The sequence below is a fragment of the Pelodiscus sinensis genome, chromosome 5, assembly GCF_052426305.1.
Source record: "Pelodiscus sinensis isolate ZL-2025 chromosome 5, ASM5242630v1, whole genome shotgun sequence".
In the NCBI taxonomy this organism is placed as follows: domain Eukaryota; kingdom Metazoa; phylum Chordata; order Testudines; family Trionychidae; genus Pelodiscus; species Pelodiscus sinensis.
The window spans coordinates 129,560,113-129,575,240 of NC_143056.1; the positions used below are offsets into that span (position 1 = coordinate 129,560,113).

Here is a 15,128-nt window from a genome sequence, read left to right on the forward strand (position 1 = left end):
GCAAAAATACTGGACACCTAAAATGTCCAGTATTTTCTGATTTTTTTCCCTGCCAGGGGGCGAAAATACCAGACACCTGGAAACCCTACACACACTCACAAACCAGGTTGAGCCGCCGGGGCCCCTTCCCCGAGTCCACAGACCCCATGCTTACCTGGTTCTGCAGGGAAGCTGTTTTCTGGCTGGATCAGGAAAACAAGACGGCCACCAGCAAAAAGCTTCAAAGTCTTTTCTTAAAGGGGCCATGCTGGTTTTTTTTTTTTTTTTTTTTTTTTTTGCTTAATAACTCTCAGAGTCCTTTTTTTTTCTCTCAACAACTTTTGTCTCCCCCTTTTTGGGGGGGGGGAGGGTGTTCAGTATTTTTAGATAAACCATCTTGCAACCCTACTGACATGGATGGGTGGTACAGACTGCTCTTGTTCCTTGTGCTGACAGGCGTGTTCTACGCTGTGTCCCTGTAAACGAATAGACTTTCTGTTCTACCTGCTGGCTAACAGTCACCTCTCGCTGTGGAAGGGGGTGGTGACTCCCCACCCCTCGGTGACAGTAACCTTTGAGGACCAGGCCCTAAATACCTACCTGGGGAACAGAAATTTGATACTAGAGGGCTCCTTGATCTAGCAGACAAATGTGTAACCCTCCCCCCTTCCCCACCCCACCCCATGGCTGGCAGCCAGACAAGCGGAGATGGAAAATAAGGTACACGTTAGTGAGGGGAATTAACCACTGGAACAATTTACCGAGGGCAGTGGTTGATTTTGAAAGATCTGCTCTAGTCCAGCCACTGCTATTGATCCTGAAGCAGGAATCAACTTGGGGACGTTCAGTGGCCCATATTATATGATCCCAAGGTCTCGTTTTGGCTTTGGAAACTGTGAATCAGCCAACAGAGAATGCACCAGAGAGGGAAAGACCCCGTCAGTGTCCTGATGATGGGTCAAGCTTTGGTTCGGTGCTCAGGCCTTATCATCCACTAGAGCAGTGGTCCCCAACGCAGTGCCCGTGGGTGCCATGGCACCCGCCAGGGCATTTATGTGCGCCCACCAAATCATCTGGGCCAGCCCCACCCCTGGTATGTGGCGCATGGGCGGCCCCTGCCCCGGGCACGTGGTGCGTGGGTGGCCCCTGCCCCGGGTGCACAGCACATGTGCGGTGCGGGCCCCAGCCACAGGGCGCATGGGCGGTCCCTACCCCAGGCACGCGGCACATGCGCGGTGCTGGCCCCGGGTGCAGGGTATGTGGGTGGCCCCTGCCCCAGGCACGTGGCACATGTGCGTTGCCGGCCCTGGGCGTGTGGGCGGCCCAATGCCTGGCGCGTGAGCAGCCCTGCCCCTGCCCCCTGACAGCCCCGAAAGATTGGGGACCACCGCACTAGAGACTCCACCCAGGGAACTCTGAGGGAGCACAAACAACAGGGAGAGACCTTCTCGGAGATCAGGCCTTATTGATAAGCAGACTTCATCAATGAGGGAAAGACCCCATCAACATCCTGCTAGAAGGGTGAGCATTAGCTGGTGTTCAGGCCCTCTTCAGCATTTTCCCAAAGAGGAAAAGACCCCATCAATGTCCAGGCTGTGAGGTATGCCAGTGTGCAGACTCTGAGTTAGGACCCATCCTTTCTTGGGGTGGTGATAGGGGGATTATCATAGAGGTTAAGGTCAGAAGACACCATTAGATCATCCAGTCTGACCTCCTGCATGTGAATAGCCATAGGTGTCCACCTAGAGACCCCTCTATTGAGCCCAGTTATCTCTGTTTGGCTAAAGCAGTGTTTCTTAAATTGTGTTCCGTGGCAGATTGGTGTGCCACGAGGCAGTCGGAGGTGTGCCGCGGAGAACAACAGAATTCAAAATGGCCGCCTTTAAAGGGGGCAGGCAACCTTTTTTTTGCTCAATAACTTTCCCCTGATCCTCTTTTTCTCAATAACTTTCCCCTGACCCTTTCCCCTTCTCCCCCCCCCCCAACCTTTTTTTTCCCCCTTGGTATTCCTCGGTCTTAAAATGTTTAAGAAACGCTTGGCTAAAGCCTCTTCCAGAAAGGCATCCACTTTCGATTTGAAGACATCAAAAATCCACAGTGAATCCATCTTGCCCCTTGGGAGTTTCTCCCTCAATGGCTAGTCCTTCTCACTGTTAAAGCGGCGATTTATTTCCAATTGAAACGTGCCTGGTTTCAGCTTCCAGTTCTTGCTTCTTGGTCCACCTTTCTCCAGCAAATTAAAGAACCCTTTACTACCCAACATGTTCTCTTGTGGAGGTACAGTAAAACCTGTGTTATCCAGCATGCTCAGGGATTAGGGTGTTCTGATTATCTAAAAATTCCGGTTATCTGAGGGTCCAATCAACCTAGGAAAAACCAATGGACAATAATAGTAAAACTCAAGTTTTTAATATTGGTAGTTTTGTAGTGGGAGGCAGTTGGTCTTACATTTCTATTTTGAGTTACAGATGATTAGTACTTCTTAAATAAAAAATTGTTAAGCCAATCATGGTAAACCAAGCCAGGCCTGTGCGCCTGAAGATGTAACAGTATTGTGATGGGGGCAATGCTGGTTAAAGTTTTCTGGTTAATAGAGTAGCGGATAACAAAGGTTTCACTGTATATTGTAATCAAGTTAATGGAGTGAGCACTTTTATCGCTCATTGTAAGGCATTTTCTCCAGCTCTCAAATAATTTTTGTGCCTCTTATCTGCACCATTTCTGAATTTTTTTAAAATAATTTCACAGATTTCAAGGCCAGAAGGGACCTTTATGACAATCTAATTGCACCTCCCATATAACATGGGCCATAAAACACCCCCAAAATAATAATTTTTGCGCTAGAACATATCTTATTAAAAAATCCAGTCTTGATTTAAGCATCAGCTGCAATAGAGAAACCACCACCATCCATTCATTGTTGCTCCAATGATTAATTACCCTCACTGTTAAAAATGTACACCTTATTTCCAGTAAGGAAGCTGAAAAATCACCAAGCTGCAGGAGACAATCACATCACAACACATCTTACTAAAAGAATGTGATACTATCATCCTCATGGACCTGACAGAGCTAGTCAATGAAGTTTGGGAGAAAAAGAGACCCTCCTCTGATCAGTGGAAACACAGAATCATAATCAGAAAGAGTGATCTTACTAACAACTGGAGAGGAGTTACCCAACCCTCTCTCCTGGGAAAACCTTCTGTTGTGCGCTACTATATAGGATGAAAAAGGCAGTGAATGGAATGCTTAGGCTATGTCTACACTACATAGGGAACGTCTACATTACAGGCAAAGTTGGCCTAATTTACACAACTCCAGCTACATCAGGGTCTCAAACTCCCGGCACATGGGCCACCTACCGCCTGAGCACTTCTCCAATCTGGACCATGAAATAGTTTGGAAATGTTATTTAATCAGGCCCGTGTGATTTAACGCCGGCACAAGGGAGAGGGGAGCAGACGGTGTGCAGGGGCTCACCTGTGGGCCGGCTCCCAGCAGTATCCAGGCCCCCAGTGCCCACACTATCCCAGCTGCAGAGGGAGCTGCTCCGTTTGGGAAGCCATGCTAGCTGTCTCCATGTGCAACGTGAACAGTGCTGGCCGGGAAGCAGCCCAAGCTGACAGTGGGGCAGAACCAGTGGGTTTCACTTTCGATTACACCAAGTGGATCCCAGCACAAGGATGTGGCTGGAGGTTTCAGAAAAAAAAACCCACAAACCAATTATCAGGAGGCTTATGATAAAAATCAGGAGAGTTTCACAACATGTGTTACTAGTTTCACAGTTTTACACTTCTGGACAGGAGGGCGCTGCACACTCCTCCCCCGAGCCACAGGGACATGCCGGCGGTGTGAAGCCAGCAGCTGGAAGTCACTCTAGCCCTGCAGCACTGCCAGGGCAGGGACCCCCAGTGAATTTTAATCACTCAGGCTGAGGCTGTGCAAGGGGGATGCACAGAGACACCCCCCCACCCCACAGCCCTGCCAGTGGAGGTGCCTACTGGGCTGCGAGGAGGATTTGAGGACTGGCCCTGGCCCTAAGGTAAATTGAGTTTGAGAGCCCTGAGCTACATGAATAGCACAGCTGGAGTTGATGTACCTTGGGTCGAGCTGATGCAGTGTCTCCAGTGTCTCCCATCGACTTCCCTTATGCTTCTCGTTCTGGGGCAGTATTGGATTCAATGAGAGAGTCATCAGCTGTCAGTATATACGGGGGGTAGGGGAACCTCTGTTGCAGGTGCCAGGCATCCCCCTCTCTAGTCCCCCCACTGACTTCCATGGCATTAGGGGCACGTGACCTCTTGTACCCTCCCCCACATCACCCCTGCCACTAAGGGCCAAAACAGAAGAAAGTACAGAATGGCAAGTTCCCCGCTTCATCCATGTCATTGCTTTTCAAAAGGCTTTTCGCAGCCTGCACAGATGTACGTTGCGGACTATTCTTTGATCTTGCAGAATTCCCGCCGAAGGCATCGTCGCCATGAGCAAAGCCTCTGTAAGGAGGAACAGTCGGATTAACGAGGCAATTCATTGTAAATACCAGCGTTAAACTGGGCTGCCTTTTCTCACCACTGCTCTTTGACAAGGCTTTAGGCTGGATAGTGAAGAAGTGGACTAGCAACACAAACCGTGTTATAGCACTGGAGAGACGGCAAATACTGAAGACATGTCCATACTACAGAGTTAAATCGATCATCATCTCAGTTTCATCGATGATCCTAAGCCGCTTTAATGACACACAACGCTTCTTGTGCTACCCGTGTGCATCCAGAGCCAGTGCTCTTATACGGACAGAGAGAGAGAGTGGTGCACCATGGTTAGCTATCCCACTGTACTACTCCACTAGGAGCTCAGAGAACAGATCATGGTGCATCCTGGGGCCAGGCCCGCCATCCGGTGATGAATTTCTTTCTGTCCTATCACTCCCTGGACGTCTGGATGTCGCTACCTGTTACCCCGAGGTGGCGGCTCTGTCCTCTATTGAGGCAGACACGGTGGCAGACATGTTGCTGACCATTTTCAGCTGAGTGGGGTTCCCCAACGAGATCCTTATAGACCCAGGGTCCAACTTCATGTCAGCCCTGCTCTAATGCTTGTGGGAGAAGTGTGGGGTCCGACACACCTGAGCCTCAGTGTATCCCCCTCAGTCCAATGGTCTGGTGGAGAGAGTCAATGGAACACTAAAAACAATGCTGACAAACTGTTATCAACCAGCACCTGCAGGACTGGTACAACCTCACCTGCTATTTGTGTACAGGGACGTGCCCCAGGAATCCACAGGGCTCTCGCTGTTCGAGTTGTTGTACAGGATGAGGGTCCCTCCTGGACCTGATGAGGGATGGATGGGCGGGGAAGGCCTCTCATGATGGAGAATCAGTGGTGGAGTATGTACTGATTTTCTGGAAAAAGTTTGCTGAGCTCATGGGCCTGGCCAGAGAGAACCTACCCAGGGCACAAAAGAAATAGAAAGTCTGGTATGACTGCTACACATGTGCCACTGGGGGCCAGTTGATGCTTTTCATCACCATGAAGAAGAACAAGCTGCACATGGCTTGGAATGGCCCCTTCAAGGTCATCAAATGAGTAGAGTAGAACTATGTAGTGGAAATGTCCAACCAGACCCACAGCAATGTCCCCGCTAATCTTTTCCATCCATGTTTCCTTCCACGTGCAGAATAAAATTTTATGTGCACCAAGGCATGTGTGGATGTGCACCAGTCAAAACAAAAACCTAGCTGTGGGTGCTCTGCTAATCAGCTGGGAGGCATCTGAGTCTTTCCCGAGCAGCCACACAAGTGCACCGCTTACAGGGAACACTTAGGGCAGCCAGATGGTTTCAACAAAAATACCGGACACACTTGACATGACATCACAATCGACATTCCATCTTAGTTAGAAAATACCGGACAGTTCTATTTTCTCATTTCTATTTTCTCAATTTGTTTCCCAAACAGAAAGCTCAAAGACTGGACTGTCCGGTTCAAAACCGGACACTTGGCAACCCTAAGAACGCTGCTGCACAGCCACCGACTGGGTGTACCATGTCAACATGAAGGAGTTGTACTGGGACAGGGAGAAGATCATGCTGGCTGAGTGTGGCTAGAGAGAGGAGAGGAGAATCAATTCCTCTCTCTGACCAACTAACTCCAGCACAGCAGACAGAGATCAGGGCTCACTAACCTGGCTGTCCACTGGAGAGAGACGGGAGCCCATCCTCCCATCAACTGCACCCCATTCTGAGTCAGCGGGAAAGCAGCCCACGGTCAGGAGAGAGAGAGAGGGGTTGGAGACACGCTGGCTGTAGGGGTGACCCAGCCACTCTCCAGTCCCTGGGCCTCTCCCACGCTGTTGGTCCCCTAGAAGGACGGGACAATCCAGTTCTGTGTGGACTATCGGAAGCTCAATGCCGTCATCGTGTCTGACACTGACCCCATGCCTAGGACTGACGAGATCCCCGCCCCACGTCAGCACATCTCCCCCCGTCTCCTGGGGCTGTCCGGACTTCAGCCCAAGCTGAGACTGGGGTGGTGCCATGAACCCTCCTGGGGTGGGTGTTGGCTGCCCTCCTCATGCTCCGAGGAACACTGGGATTGCATGCTGCCCCCCTCCCTACTCCCACCAGGGCTGAAGACTGGAGCCATGCACTGCACACCTCCCACCTTGCCCTGTGTTCCCAGGCTGGGCCATGCACCGCCCACTAGGAGAGGGAAGGCCTCCCCTATGAGTGGCCCTGGGCAGCAGCAGCGGGCTGGCAACTTGCTTCCCCCAGCCCTAGGTTCTCCCCACAGCCCTGCCTCTGGGCATGCTGGCTCTCCCTGCCTGAGGGTGCAGGCTGGCTCTCCCTGCCTCAGGGTGCAGGCTGGCTCTCCCTGCCTCAGGGCCTGCAGCACCTCCTGCCCGACGTCCTCACAGAGCTGCCGCATCTCCTTCTGCGACACGTCCTGGGCCGGCTGCGGTGCCACCCACCTCAGCAGCTCCCCTATGGTGCCGGACTGCACCACAACGGGCAGCGCGCCCGGCTGCTCCAACCCCACATCTGGCTCGGTCCCAGCGGAGGCCTGTGGCTCCAGCAGCCCAGTGGGGCAGAGGGAGGACAGAGCAGTGGGGGGCATGAGCCAGGGACCTGGAAAAACTGAGTTAATTTCCCTGCTCAGTCAGAGTCTCTGTGGGACCCTGGATGGCCACTCACAAAAGCTTCCAGAGACAAGTTGGTATCAGAAAACCCCTGCTCATCTCTCCCACCCATACCCCATCTCCCTGTCGCCACCCAGCAAAACAAGCCACTTTCTTATCCTCCCGGTCCATCCCTCCACCTGTACCCCCAGCACCCTGCCCTCCTTCAGCACAGCCACCCGCCTCCTGGCCCTATGTGGGGTGTTATGCAGCTGTGGTCATGTTCCCTGTAAGGTGGGTCTTGGGCAGCCTCCCAGGAGAGATTCAAATGCCATCCAACTGATTGGCAGAGCACCCACAGCCAGCAGCATGTGTTTCTATAGATGGTGCACATCTGTGCATGCCTTGGTGCACAGAGCAAAGTTTATTCCACACATGGATGGAAAAAAATTAGAGGGAACATTGCCTGGAATGCCTTCTATCCGCATCACACGCCACACGTCCTTTGCCCCCATGTGTATTTCCCCCTTACACTCAGCCCCCCACCGGCAAGCACTGGGGTTTTGTTCAGCAGCTTTGCTGGCAAGCCTTACTGTCTGTGCAGGGAGAAAAGCTGCAGGCTGCTGAACATCCCTGCCTCACTCCTCCCAACTTGAGCCTTGTATTTAACCCTACTGGAGCCTGCTCCGTTTCCACTGTGCTTAGCACTTCTGCAGCGCTGGGACAGAAAACTCCTGTGCCGGCTGGACACAAGCCAGGCTCAGCTTCCTGGGGGACAATGTTGGACGGGAGTGAAAGGGACACATTTCCCAATGGTTAAATTGGCAGATGGCACAAAGGTGGGGGAGGGGGGAGGTTGACAACACTACGGAGGACAGAGTCGAGATGCAGAAGATCTTGATAAATTGGGGAACTGGGCGATAGCCAATACATGAAATTCAGCAAAGCCCAATGTGAAGTGCAGGGAACACGTACAAAAATCCAGAGGGGTGGAAACGGGCTCGGCGGCAGCCGTGCTAACCAGGAGCTGGGAGCTGCGGTGGGGCCCAGCCGCCGCATGAGTCAGCAATGTGAGGCTGATGCAAAAAACGCAAATGCAATTGTAGGCTGAGTTAACAGAGGCGTAACATGGAAGCCCTGGGAGGGTAGAGCCACACTCAGCTCGGGACTGGTTAGACCTCAGCGGGGGTAACACAGATGCCTACATAGCCCAAGCACCTGCAACCCCTCCCCCCTTGTGGGGAGGTGGGCAGCTGCTTTGCAGTGGGGGGCAGGAGCTGTGGGGGCAAGGCAGGGAGGCTGGCAAAAGTCAGGGCAGTGACTTGCTGGGGCCCTGAGCAAAGTTCGGGGGGAGGGGGCTGGTTCCAGGCCCTACAGAATGGATGGGGCCTCAGGAGGCATAGGTGGGGCTGGAGGCTCCAGCAGCAATTTAAAAGGCTCGGGATTCCGGCTACTGCCATTTTTATAGTGGCGGCAGCAGCCACGAGGCCCAGGCCCTTTTAAGTTGCCAGCTCCCTTCCCCCCCCCTTGTCCGCGACTCGGGCAGAGGAGTAGGGAGGAGGTGCCAAGCAGTGAGCGGCAGGACTGGAGCTGCAAGCCAGAGGCGGAGCAGGGGGCGGCTTGGCAGCTGGCTGGAGACGAGCGGCTGTAAACAGCAGGTGAATGGCAGCTGGGCAGCCCGTGGGGTGGCCAGCTGGGAAATGGGGCGGCGCCCCACATAAGCTGCACTCAATTGCCTGGGGCATCATGACATCTGGAGCACTGGATGGTGCCCCAGATATCAGCGTCCTATGCAGCTGCATATTCTGTGAATGCCTAGGGACAGCCCTGGGGTGCTATGCCCAATTTTAGTTACCAATGTATGAAAAGGATGTAGAGAGCGATTGGAAAGGACCCAGGAGGGAGCAACGAAGGTGATCAAAGGCTGAAGGAAGGGAGTAGGTTTAGTTTGGAAAAGAGGAGATTCGGGGGGATAGGCGAGTGGTCTTCAAATACTTGAAAGGCTGCCATTCAAAAGACAGAGAAAAGCTGCTCTCTGGGGCCATAGAGGGCAGGATAAGAGGCAACGGGCTCAAACTACAGCACGGCAGGTTTAAATTAAATCTCAGGAGAAACTTCTTTGCTGTAAGAAGGGCAGGACAATGGAATAGATGCCTGGGGAGATTCAGGCTACGTCTACGCTATGAGTTTTGCCGCAAGAGCCTATGCAAATGAAGCGCAGATTAGCACTTCATTTGCATACTCTCTTCTGATCTGTTTTTGCGCAAGGGGTTTTTGCGCAAAAACAAGCAGTGTGGACGTTTCCTTTACGCGCAAAAACCCCTTTTTGTGCAAAATCCTTATGCCTCAAAAAAGGAGGTATACCGCAAAGCAGAAACATCCATACTGCTTGTTTTTGCGCTAAAACCCCTAGCACAAAAACGGATCGGAAGAGAGTATGCAAATGAAGCACGAGAAAATGCTAATCTGCACTTCATTTGCATAGGCTCTTGCGGAAAAACTTGTAGTGTAGACATACCCTCAGGTAGCTCCTTCCCTTGGAGTTTCAAAAGAAGGCAGGCTGGCATCGGTTTAGACACAACAAACCCTGAGTCTTGTCAAGGCGTTAGGCTAGATCAGTGGTTCTCAATCTTTCCAGACTACTGCACCCCTTTCAGGAGTCTGATTTGTCTTGTGTCCTCCCAAATTTCACCTCTTGCTAAAAACCACTTGCTTACAAAAGCAGACATAAAAATACAAAAAGCCTCACAACGCACTGACTGAAAATGTGCTTTTTTCTCACACTTCAGGGAGTAGCCGAGTTAGTCTGTACAGGATAAACTTTAAAAACAACAAATGGTCTGGTAACACTTTACAGACTAACAAATCTATATATAATCTTTATAGACTAATCTTTATAGACTAACCAGCTACATGTTTTGTTAGTCTATAAAGTGCTACCAGACCATTTGTTGTTTTTTAAGTTTATCCTTTTTTCTCACGTTTGCCATATACAAGTTGAACCTCTCTAATCTGGCACGCTCTGGTCCAGCAACCTCCATGGTCCAGCATGATTTAGTGAGCTGGATGCCCACTTATGGTGTGGCCAAGTTTTCCATGGTCACATAAAGTTTGTTTACAGCCATCAGTCCTGTGCTGCTATTTAACTCTAGTTTACCCCTAAATGTCCTCTAACAGCCCAGCAAGCAGTGCAAGTGTTGACAATGCTGCTAGATAATATTGACCTCCTGCGGTCAGGCCAATTCTCCGGTTCGGCACCGGTCAGGTCCCGAGGGTGCCAGACTAGAGAAGTTCAGCCTGTCATTATAAAATTAATCCCCGGGGTATAAGTATTGTCCTTACATTTCAGTGTGATCCTCAAGCCTGGTTTTCACTTGTGAACCTCCTCTGACGGGTGCGGAGCTTCCTGCGGCCAGGAATGGTTCCCAGAGGTGGCCCCAAGGTGCAGCCTGTGCAGAGGAAGAGGAAATTCCATCACTCCCCAGTCCAGCAGCAGAGCCAGCCTGTCCATTGGATGGTTCAGGGTGGCTGCCCCCAGGACCTGCACTTTGGGGGACCCCGCAGTGGGACTAGGATGGCCTGGGAATTACCTGGGGGCTAGAGGTGGGGCAGCAGCAGGGGTCCCCCCCCACTCACCATGGCAGCGTTCCACTTCCTGCCGCTGGGGGAAGCAGGGTGCAACAGGCTGGGGGAGGGCGGTGGGGCAGAGTGGGGGAGGGCGGTGGGGCAGATTGGAGCAGGCTGCCCCACCACTCCAACTCCCACCACCGTGGATGTGTGTATGAGAGAGAGAACCCTCTGCTGCCCCGCGCCAGGACCCTGGTTATCCCTTGACTCATGCTGCTTGGGGGAGAGGGCTTTGGGCAAGGAGGCAGGGAGGGAGCAGGAAGGGGCAGGGCTTGGAGAAGGGGTGGGTGGGGGTGTAGCAGGGGTGCAGCAGAGGCAGGGCGGGGGCCCTTTCCTGCTCCCGAGATGCAGCTGACTCTGAAGTGGAGCATGGGGGCTGTTTACCTGGGCGTCCTCCACTTGGCAATGAGCTACAGCTGACTTCGGAGACAGGCCTGGGGGGCATGTGTCCTCTCTTCTGGGACCCCCACCCCAGGCTGGGTGACACTGTTGGGATGACTCCCGCGCCCCCAGCTTCTGTCCACATTGGGGGTGTCTGACTAGGAGGCATTTCCACGCCCCTGCTATGGTGAATAGCCGATGCCTGGCTGCCCCCAGCTGGTAAGATGGGGTTGGGGACTCAGGTCCCTGGGAGACAGAGGCTGCCCCTAGTCACTAACAGCAGCTGGGCGGAGCTGGGACTGAGCCATCTCAAACTGAGGGCCTGGCTCACATTGGACTAGAGGGTAAGGGGCTGCCTGGTCTCACCAGGGTCTGCCTGGTGCTGCAACCTGACAGCCATCACCAGCTCTGGGGCTCTTCCCACATTGATGGGGTCTCTCCACCACCACAAAGGAGGCAACTGGGGACTGAATGAACCACCCTACTGCTGGGACATTGATGGGGTCTCTGCCCCCATAGGTTGGCTCTGTCCCACAATCAGCACCAGAGCGGGGTCTCTCCCCAGCGTGGGCAGGGGGCTCCCTGGTGGCAGTCAAGGGTTAAGCTGAGAGAGAAATGGCCCCAGGGGGTTCTCTGCTGCACACACGAGAGAGGGGCTCGTAGGTGGGGTCCACAGGTTGATCTCTGGGACAACCAACCCCTAGCGTGACCAATGCCACAACGCCTGCCTGCATCAGCAGGGAGCCTGAGACAATCGCTCGGAGATGGAGCTGCCCCGAGTAGGACCAATGTAGAGACACCCGGCTCAGGAATCAGAAAACGAATACAAAGAACCCACGGCTATGTCAGCACTACGGGGTTTTTCCTCCGCCGCATCCAGGGAACACGTCTGCTCTTCCTCTTTGTTCTACTGAAGAGCAGACGTGCTCTTTTGGAAGCCCTGTCTTCCTCTTCCCACGAGGAAGAAGGGCTCTTCCAAAAGAGGGTTTTTTTCCGAAAAGTGGCCCAATTTAGGCAGGCCAAATTTCAGAAAAGCATCTGTGAGGGACTCCAAAAAGATCTCACCAAACTGAGTGATTGGGCAACAAAATGGCAAATGAAATTTAATGCAGATAAGTGTAAAGTAATGCACATCGGGAAAAATAACCCCAACTATATGTACAGTATGATGGGGGCTAATTTGGCTACGACAAATCAGGAAAGAAATCTTGGAGTTATCGTGAACAGTTCTCTGAAAACTTCCACACAGTGTGTAGCGGCGGTCAAAAAGGCGAATAGGATGCTAGGAATTATTAAGAAAGGGATAGAAAATAAGACCCAGAATATCTTACTGCCCCTGCATAAAACTATGGTATGCCCACATCTTGAATACTGTGTACAGATGTGGTTTCCTCACCTCAAAAAAGATATTTTGGCCTTGGAAAGGGTTCAGAAAAGGGCAACTAAAATGATTAGGGGTTTGGAACGGGTCCCATATGAGGAGAGGTTAAAGCGACTGGGACTTTTCAGTTTAGAAAAGAGGAGACTGAGGGGGGATATGATAGAAGTATATAAAATCATGAGTGGTGTGGAGAGGGTGGATAAAGAAAAGTTATTTATTAGTTCCCATAATAGAAGAACTAGAGGACACCAAATGAAATTAATGGGCAGCAGGTTTAAAACTAATAAAAGAAAGTTCTTCTTCACACAGCGTGTAGTCAACCTGTGGAACTCCTTGCCAGAGGAGGCTGTGAAGGTTAGGACTATAATAGAGTTTAAAGAGAAGCTAGATAATTTCATGGAGGTTAGGTCCATAAAAGGCTATTAGGCAGGGGATAGAATTGGTGTCCCTGGCCTCTGTTTGTCAGAGGCTGGAGAGGGATGGCAGGAGACAAATCACTTGATCATTGTCTTCGGTCCAGCCTCTCTGGGGCACCTGGTGTTGAACACTGTCAGCAGACAGGCTACTGGGTTAGATGGACCTTTGGTCTGACCCAGTATGGCCGTTCTTATGTTCTTATCTTCCAAAAAAAGTATCGGAAAAAGATATGCAAATTGCGGAGCACGAATTGCACACCTTTTCCTAATCTATCATTGTAGTGTAGACATAGCCCAAGACCTATATTTATTTTATATTCCTTTTTTCCTGGCCAGTTTCCTGGTCGGCGACCACTTCGGGTTGCCGACGGTGTCCCAGTGGGAACTCCCCACTGGCTGCCGTGAGCAAGGGCTGCCCTTAGACCTGTCCCAGCTGCCTCCAGTGAAGAGCATTAAAGGCAGGAAGGATCATTAGATCACTAGGCTGATCCCCTGTACAGCACCGACCCCTAAATTCCATCCAGTTCCCACTGCATGGAGCCCCGTAACATGTGTCCGGCTAAAGCATCTTCCAGGAAAATCCCCAGGCAGGACTTGAAGACATCAGGTGTCACCAGACAAATGTGTGCCTAGTCTCTCATTTAATTCTGCCTGGCTTCTATGCCCAGCCATTGGTTCTTGTTCTGCTTTTCTCTGCCAGATTAGAGAATCCCTCCTCCCACCCCCAATGAAGGCACTTTGACTCCCTGGTACAGGCTGAAACAGGCAGAGGCACAGTAACATGGGCATGGTCAGACTTGATCAGAGCCAAGTTCCAACCAGTCCAGCGTCCCATCTCCGACACCAGATGCTACAGAGGAAGATATAAGAACTCAGCAGTAGCAGATGGTGGATAATCTGCTCCCCTGAAGCAGGAGGGCTTGCCAGGTATTTTTTGCATTGCTCTGGCTAGGCTTGTTAACCATAGAACTGCCCAGTTCCTCTTTGAACCTTGCTAAGTTCTTGACCTCAGTGGCACCCTGTGGCGGTGAGTTCCACATGATAATTATGCGTTGTGTGGGAAAGTATTCAATTTGATCAGTTTTGAATCCTCCACCTTTTATTTTCATCCCCTGGCTCTTGCTTTATAGGGCAAGAAGGACAAACACTCCTGATTTCCTTTCACTAGACCAGTCAATATTTTATAGACTTTAATCATTCCCTTCATGTTTACCCACCTTTCAAAGGTTACAAGCCCAGCTATGCCTCTCTCTCTCTCTCCAGGAGGGAGGTCTGTGTAGGGTTGCCAGGTGTCCGGTTTTTAACTGGACAGTCCAGTATTTGAGCTTTCTGTTCGAGAAACAAATTGAGAAAATAGAAATGAGAAAATAGAACTGTCCAGTATTTTCTAAATAAGATGCAATGTCGATTGTGATGTAATATCGAGTGTGTCCAGTATTTTTATTGAAGCCCTCTGGCAACCCTACGTCTGTGAAATAACGACCTAATAACTCAAGTTGTCCCTGTTATAAAATCCTGTTATATTGTTTTATGGGGAGGTTTGCTGTGATTTCATTCCCCGGTCCTTCTACAAATCCCACCTTTTAACCTATCTGAAGCATAACCGGGAACACAACTGCACTATAACACATTTGTTCTCCATTCCAGGACTGCCTGTGAATTGGGTTGTGGGAGGGAAGGGGTAAGTAATGGTAACAGCATATATCAGGGTGTGAGGACTCCAGGGAGATAAATCCCCTCCTTGCTATAGAGGAACTTGGAATAGTAGTGGGGAGGAAGCTAGGTTGTCATTGGGGTAAGCAGTGAGTCATATAGCTAGGGAGGCGTGCCAAGGCAGAGCTAGAGAGAGGCCCAACGGATGTGTAGTGAGGGGCTGGCTGACTCAGTATGCAAATTGCAGGACAGGATTGGTACAACTGCCTAAACGCCTACTAACTCCAGTCAAGCAATAACTTTTCTGGTTCAACACACTAGGAAATTCAATGACAAAAAAAAAAAGTTAACACTAAGTTGTGTTCGCTTGATGTTATGCCGGACCCTTGCAGAATGCTGAGTTGAGCAAAACTCAAGACTGCCGTTCCTGGTTTACAAAAATCTGTACAAGCTCTTCACCTCCTTTTACAGCTCAGTCACAAGATTCCATCGGACACTATTCAAAGGACAAAAGAAACAAAAACAAAGGCCAGTGTTAAAGTTGCCTGTGCAACCTTACTGCTTTGTTTCCTGGTCTT

General features: G+C 51.2%; 1 protein-coding gene across 3 annotated transcripts in view; it reads right to left on the bottom strand.

The window, feature by feature from the left end:
- Window positions 1-15,128, bottom strand: part of LOC102461502 (E3 ubiquitin-protein ligase TRIM58-like) — a 38,879-nt gene that overhangs the window by 21,025 nt on the left and 2,726 nt on the right. Inside the window, exons 2-3 of one of the 3 annotated variants that reach the window (XM_075929023.2) lie at window positions 14,115-14,226; window positions 10,435-10,541 (exon numbers count right to left, since the gene is read on the bottom strand). The exons of 1 other annotated variant lie outside the window; for it this stretch is intronic. The gene's annotated coding sequence lies outside the window, so the exon portion shown is untranslated. The remainder of the gene's footprint in view (window positions 1-10,434; window positions 10,542-14,114; window positions 14,227-15,128) is intronic. One more of the 3 variants, XM_075929024.2, reaches the window with a different exon arrangement.